This window comes from Rhea americana, unplaced genomic scaffold (assembly GCF_003343005.1).
Source record: "Rhea americana isolate MKP2758 unplaced genomic scaffold, rheAme1 scaffold_140, whole genome shotgun sequence".
Classification (NCBI taxonomy): Eukaryota; Metazoa; Chordata; class Aves; order Rheiformes; family Rheidae; genus Rhea; species Rhea americana.
In genome coordinates this window covers 2,305,598-2,313,154 of record NW_028185484.1, presented here as the reverse complement: position 1 = coordinate 2,313,154, position 7,557 = coordinate 2,305,598, and positions in this window count along the sequence as shown.

Here is a 7,557-nt window from a genome sequence, read left to right as displayed (position 1 = left end):
GAGCAAATCCACCCCAGCCTGCCTGCGTCGGCCCCTCCCGGCTGCCGCAGCATCGCCGGCTCCCCTTAGACCCTGCTGCCGAGTGCCCTCAGCCTCCCTGCTCCTGCCCTGGCTTATTTTTTTCTTTCTCCCCTTCCTTGCTGTGATTTATTTTATTTCTGCACCTCCTACAAAGCCAGTGCAAAGCCCGTGCGGGGCGTGAGCACAAGCGATGGGGCAGAGTAGCTGGATGCCCCAACCTGTCCTCCCTGGGGCACCCCGTGCCTCCCAGGGTTGGGGTGCACCCACGGGAGCTGCCTCCTGCTGTCACCCATCCATCTGGGTTTCAGCACAGCCCTGCGGCTCCTCTTGGCAAACTAATAATAAAAGTTGAAGCGATTCAGCCCACTGAACGGGATGTGTTTACGACTTGTCTCCTTTCTGCAAGGGGGCTGTGCACGGCCCCCGGGGGTCTGCTCAAGCCCCTCGCTCGATTCTTGCAGCGTGTCCGGGCTGTTGGGGGGCGGCGTGTGTGTTTGCAGCCTGCTGGCCTGTGTCGCATGACTGTGCCCCGCTGAGCCTGCTGCCAGGCCGAGCCTTCGCGGCGGCAGCAGGCCTGCGTGCACGGCTGCACTGCGTTGCGGCACGGCGCCTGCTGCGTATTGCGTGCRGTGTCCTGGGGTGTGTTGCACGAGTGTGTGCATTGCAGGGTGTTTGTGCATGTTGCAGGCCTCTGCAGCATGTGCTACAYGACTGCGTGTGCACTTGCAGAGTGTTGGTGTGTTTTACAGGACTGTGTGTGTGCAGCGTGTGCACGAGTGCGTGTGCATCTGCAGAGTGTTGGTGCGTGTTGCAGGGCTGTGTGTGTGCAGTGCGTGCACAACTCTGTGCGTTTGCAGCCTGCTGGTGGGTGTTGCAGGGCTCTGTGTGTGCGTGTGCAGCGTGCGCGTGTGTGTTGCAGGACCGGGTGCATGTTTTCAGCGTGGCGCAGGACTGCGCGTGGATTTTGGCTCACTCTCAGCCTTTTTTTTAAGACTTTTGCCACTTATTTGTGCAGGGCAGCACCAGCAAGAGATCTGACAGGGCTGGGGCTGGCATCCCCCTCTATCCCCCCCTCGTGGGGCTGAGCCCCCTGGCCAGACCAAGCACCTTTAACCGTAAAGCGGCTGTTTAACCCATTCCGGCACCGCGGAGTTGCGGTGGTGCCGGGACCCCCCGGCTCCATCCTCCTCCCAGCTCCTTTARCAGCCCCCGCGCACGGGTTTTGCACTGCTCTCCCTAGGGCTGTGCCCTCCCCCTGCTAGGATGAAAATCTCCCTGGGAYGATTTCGGGCGATGCACATTCGCAAGCACCCCGCGGCAACCTGCCCGGGGTCCCGCGGGTGCCTGGCGCTGGCCGGCCTCGCGCCCGGCGCCTCCGTGGAGCGATTAGCCGGATCATTGCAGCTAACCGGGTTTCTGCAAACAGGCAGCAAACCGCAACAGGCCAATCAACGCCGCAGCGCCGAAGCACCCCTCGCCCGCTCCTCTTCAATTATTGATGCTAATCCGCCGCCGGCTCGCGCCGGCGCTACCGCAGTGTGTTTGCACCAGTCCCGACATCTTGGTAACGTGAACCCGCGCTACGGCAATTAAAGAGTTCGCGGGGAAGCAGGGGGTGAGTTGCTCGGCACGTGCATCGGAAAAAAAAAAAAAAATCAGCGCCTTGCGGTGCAGCAGGCAAGACAAGCCTGCCCCAGCCGTGTAAAGAGCCGCGGCGTTTTGCACCGGGCTCCGCTCCTCGTCCCCCGGGACCGGCAGGGCGCCCCGCGGCTCTCAGCTGGAGTTGGCCTTCTGCGCTCTCCCAGGCCCGCAGGTCGAGTCCCGGTTAAAGGCAGCTTGCGGTGCGCCTGCCCTTGGCGGGCCCGGGGTGGGAGCCGGGTTTGCATCGCCCTGGGAGAGCCTCGGGTGCCGCCTCCGGGAGCCCAGCGCTGCCCGGCCGTCCCGTCCCGTCCCGTCCTGTCCCGTCCCGTCCCGTCCCGTCCCGTCCCGTCCCGTCTCCTCCGACAGGGCGGGCTCCGGCGAGGCCGCAATGCGCAAAACCAGCGCTCACGGCAGCTCGCTTCGGGCACGCAGGTTTGACAGCGATTTCTCGGGGGACGCTGTTGGGGGATGCCTGTTTGGCTGATTTGAGTGTGACACCTGGGCAGACAAGTGTAAATATGTGTGCACTTGCGTGTGTGTGTGTGTGCRTGCAATAGGATCTCCATGTGCGTGCACACATGAACCAGTGTGCACGCATGTGCAATAGGGTGTCTATATGGGTATGCAATAGGATATCATGCGTGTGCATGTGTATAAACCTGTGTGCATGCGTGTGCAACAGATATCCATGTGTATCTATGTTATGTGTGTGTGCGCATACTGATGGCACATATATATTTACATATGTGTGTGCAACGGGACGCCTGTGTGCCAAAGCGCTCTGCAAAGGGGCCGCCCCGTGCGGCCGGGGTGTTGCAGCGCTGCCGTCCCTGCGCGAAACGGGGTGTGTGTGTGTGTGGGGGGGGGGGCGAGCCCCAGTTTTGCTCTCGTTTCTCCACCGCGCCGGGCACTGCCCTGAGCCCGCAGGCACGTGAGACGTGCAACGAGCGCAGCGTCCTCAGGTCTGCCGCCGCTCGGGCCAGCTGCGCGGGCAACTCGCCCCGCCGCCGCCGCCCCCCTCGTCCCCGGCCCCACGGCGCCGCATCCCCGCCTGAACTCCCGCCAGCCTTGCCGATTAAGTCCTCAGCTCAGCGCGTAATTACCCACCCAGTGAAATCCAGAGGCTTCCTGGGCTTTTCTTTTTATTTTTTTCCCTCCTCCTTTGCTCTGGCCGAGAGCAGGGTCGGCAGGGGAGGAGGGAGGGGGCAGGTAAGAGCCTTGGCCTCCCCGACACCGGGTTGTTTATCCACGTAACGGGCGCTGCAATTTGCACAAACAAAAATAAAATAAAATAAAATAAAAAAACTAATTGTTATTTCCAGTTTACACCCAGGGCGGGCAGGCGGCGAGGCTGGGGCCAGGCAGGAGGCGGCTGGACGAGCCTCCTGCCTTTGCTGCCCTTCCCCGCACGGCGCAGGGCCATTCCCGCGTCCTGTCCCACAAGTTCCCCGGAGCTTATTTTTTTCTTTTTTCTTTTTCTTTTTCTTTTTTTTTTCTTTTTTCATTCTTCTTTTTTTTTGTCATAACCCTTCGAACGAGCCGTCGCGGGCGTTTAATTCAGATTTACGCCGACAGGTTCTGTCCGTTAATTAAATATCAATTGATTGTTCGGAGAACACTTCCTTGGGTTTATCGCGTTTCTGAGAGACAAATCAAATTGCCACGTCATTAACTTGCAGCTATACAATCCATACATAATTACTGTCTTATTAATACCTCCGAGTTACGAGGAAGTTTTAGGCAATTAATATTTGCGGGATAGTTTGTATCAAGTTAATTCCGGCAGGGTTATGTTAATAATGTGGTCATCTAATAAGCTGGATAATTAATGTCTCTCTCGTTAGCATAGTCTCAGATGCCAGTTAAATGTCAGGCCAGACTCTGTGGCCAGGCTGCATTTAATTAAACGTGTTATTACAGGGGCACTCGTGGCTGTTACATGTGAATAGAGCCACCTGCTTGCTGCCGGAGCGGCATGCAAAATGCCTGGATTTGGGACCGGTTTGGGAACAGGATTTGGGGATTGTTTGCAAGCAGGAGGAGGCATTTTTTCACCTTAGGGGAGAAATGCGCCAAAGCAGGAGCCTCCCTGTCTCCCGACAYGGCTGCTGCTGGCATGCCCGCGGGGTGGGATTTCCCTCTCTGCTGCTCCTGGGGCCCATGGACATGGTGATCCACCCCGGGGACGGGCACCGGGAGGAGCATCAACCACCCGAGGCGTTGGAGGCAGGTGATCTTCCCCAGGAGATGTCYGAGACCTGGCTGGGCCTGGATCGCTCCCGCGGGCAGCCCTCCCTTCTTCAGCGCTCATAAATAAAAGATTGACCCTATCTACCTGGCCTGTTTGTCTTTGTGAAATATTCATCGGCTGCTGATTAAGATTTAAGAAAGGGCYGCGTTGCCCGGGAGGGCTGGGAGAAGGATGTGCTGCCCCAGTGGGTCTGGGCTGGGAAGCCCTGGGGGTTGGGGTTCATCCCCTCCAGGCGCTCCAGGCGAGGGAGGGGGGATGGTTTTGCACCCTTGCCTCCTCCCATGTGGACTCCCTGCACGAAATCCTGGTGCTGGTGTTGTCACCGGTGCTGTATTTAATACAAGAAAAAGTGAAACAGGCCTTGCYGCCATGACCACAAGAGGAAAAGGACCCTCAGAAGACCTTCATGGGGGCCTCCACCCTGAGGAGCACGGTGGCTGCCAAGGTATCAGGTGCCTCCACCAGCAAAGCCACCACTGAATTGCTAGTGGGGAAAAAGTGGGAATAAACCAATATCAGAAGAAACTCCCCCTTTGCCTCCGTGGTTAGTCATCATCCCCAAAACAAGGGTTCTGCTACTTGCTTCTTCTCCCCGACCTGGTCTCATTGCAAGGCAGACAGGAGGACTCTGGAGGTCATTCTTAACTGCGATTAGGAGTGCTGCAATGCTCTCCCCAAAATGGTTCTTGTTGAGGATGGTGTCCCCCACATAAGAAGAAGGCCTCTATGCCATGTCCTGTAATGGGKTAGACTCTGAACAACCTGGGATGGGAGGGAAGGCTGTTACACTGCCCAGGGTGCTCGTGAGGTGAGGACCAGCGCACGGCTCGGCTAGCTCCATCCTTCCCTTTCTCTCCCCATCCTTCCTTCCCTGTTGCCCTTCTCCTRCCAGCACCGCACTGCCCATGTGGCTGCCAGCCGCCCTGTGCAGCCTYCTCGGCCAGGGGCTCCAGCCTTCTTGCTGCCCCATGAATATTTCAGGAGCTAGCGTGGGGCTCCTGAGGGTCTCTGGAGATGGAGCATTAGTGCAGGCTGAAGGAGCACTGGACAGGCAGTGAAGGAGGAGCGATACAAGCTGCAACGAAAAACAAGCTAAAGGCTGCCAAAACCATGAGGGCAGGCATGAAATATTGATGGGGTTGTGCCGYGCTGGAAGGGAGGTGTGGGGGCCCTGGCGAGGCCACACCACCCCAGACCTGTGCTCCCTCCTCACCCGTCACAAATGTACATCTGACAAAGTTTGGGCAGTAGTTAAAGATGTATGAACCTACTTCTGTAGCAACCGGATGCATCTGTCACCTTGCAAGAGGTGCATCATCCTGCAAGAGGAGACATGCTGGCCTTGGTGTGGCTCAACTCCTGTAGGAAGCACCAGGTACTGGCTTTGGTGGTGGTGTGGCTGGACAGGAAGGATGAAAAAAAGTGGTGGAGGTGGTTGGGGTGGGAAAGATGGGTAATGGGGTGGAGGTGATTGTGGTAGGAGGGATRGGCAATGGGGTGGAGGTGGTTATGGTGGGAGGGATGGGCAATGGGGTGGAGGTGGTTGTGGTGGAAGGACAGTAATGGAATGGTGGTGGTTGGGTGAAGGAATGGGGCAGTGGGATTGTGGGGGTTGAGTGGAGGGATGGGGCACTCAAGTGGTGTCCTTGTTCACTTGGTGCCTGAGGCAAACACCAGCTCTGGGCTGGTCCCTGCCAGCCTGCTTGCAGTCTGGCTCCTGGGCTGCGAGAAGCCAGGGCTCTAGAAACCCCAAATGCTGGGGCTGCTCRAGCTGTGGATACTAATAACGATGACAAACTCAACTGCTGGGAGTTCAGACCTCCTGCAGGTGCAAGCAGGGGCTGTACAAGGCAGGCAGCCTTGCCTGCATGTATTAAAGGCCTGGCCACCACGAAGATGAGGTCCTTCCTGCAGCCCACCTTGCTCCCGTGCTGTCGGCTGCCTCTTTGGCTCGGAGATGGAGGCCTGGACTTGGGGAAGGAGGATGCGGAGGAGGCAGAGAGCAGTGGTGAAGAAACCCGGCTGGATGCCAGCACGGGCAGGCCTAGGGAAGGCGGCTGCCGGCTCAACTCTTCCTAGAAATAACACACCATCAAGAGCTGGATTTTCTTACGCAAATGATTTCCTTTTGCCTTCGTGCAAGCTCATTAGCATTCCTAAATGTGACCGTGTGGATCAATATGGTGCTGGGCCAAAGGATGGCAGTCGATTTCTGTTTGCCAGGAGACTTCACCTCCCCGTCTAATCAGGCAGGACCCGGGCTGATGGAAATGTCTTTCTGGTTTTGCTCCCATATTGGTCACCGCTGATTAATTTCCAATGGGTTAGTTCATCAGAGAAGGAGGCTCTCCGATTTAATTAGAAACGGGTGATATGAATGTGTATTACTAGGCAGCCTTCCCGCGGGGGGTCATTGCAGAAGCATGCTTCAAGTGTCAGCTTTTTGTTGAAAAAAAAAAAAAAAAAAAAAAAAAACACTAAAACAGCCAAAAAAGGAGTGGGGGGAAGAGAAAGGCCTCTGGGTCTTTCTGCTTGCAAGGGCAACCTCCAGGCTGGGAGCTGAGTGTAAACAGCACCTGAGTTCGCAGGCAGCCTGCGCTGGTCAGCTCGGTGGGCTGCTGACCATCTTAGGCATCTGATGAGGATGAGGATGTTGCTTCTGAGCCTGCTGAGGACACCGAGCGCCGGCAGGGCTGTCCCCGCAGCTGCAAGATGAGGGGAGCAGCTTATTTCTCTTCTGTGCGTGCAGCGACAGAYGCGAGGGGAAGGGAGTGACTCTTTGCTGCCGAGGGCTTAGGGGACGGGGCTGTCCGAGCTCTCCTGGCAATCCCTCTGCTGCAGATCCCAGGGCCGGGTTAGCGAGGGTTCGGCACACGTCTGGGAAAGGCGGCTCGCRTCCCCGGCTGCCCAACCGGTGCCTCTCGCATGTCGTCCCCCCCCCTCCAACCACCCGGGAGATAACGTGGTGCGTGGGGTGCACGAGACGCCTCCCCGCGCGGGCGCGCTGCCGCTGGCTGCCGGGCTCCCGGCGAGGCGGAGCGGCCGGGAGCTGCCGAGTCAGCAGCCTTGCACATCTGCAGCGCGGGAACCGGCGGTACGGTGGTATTAATCAGTGCTTYTCTCCCGGCCGTTGGCAGGCTCCCTGCGCTCGCAGCTGTGCCTGCGCCCTGGGATAAACTCCGGCAGCGGGGTCAGCTCCGCCCGGCCCCRGGGGCACTGCGGGTGCCCAGCTCCTCGGGCAAGGGGACAGACGCGCCCTCGCCTTGCTGCGAAGCGGTGACTTTGCATGTCCAGCTGGCTGGGTCCTGCTTGCCTCCCTGTCCTGGGTGCCTCCACAGGGTGGAGGAAGAGGAGGAAGGCAAAAACCTGCTGGTGTCCCCAAAGGGCTGCTCCCTTGACACTGCTTGCTGGATGCAAAGCAACTTAGCTTCTCTTCCCAGGGATGCATCCAATAATAATGATGATAATAAAAATAACGGTGCAGATGCAACCCCTGGGGCTGGACCCAGCCTCTTGGGAACATCTTGGAGAGACACCCCGGGTGAGAGCATCCTTCCCGGCACGTGCCGCCGGACCGAGTGCTTGTCGGGGCCCCAAGCCCTCCTACGGKGATGCTCCGGGGATGAAGGATGGGGCCCGGGAAG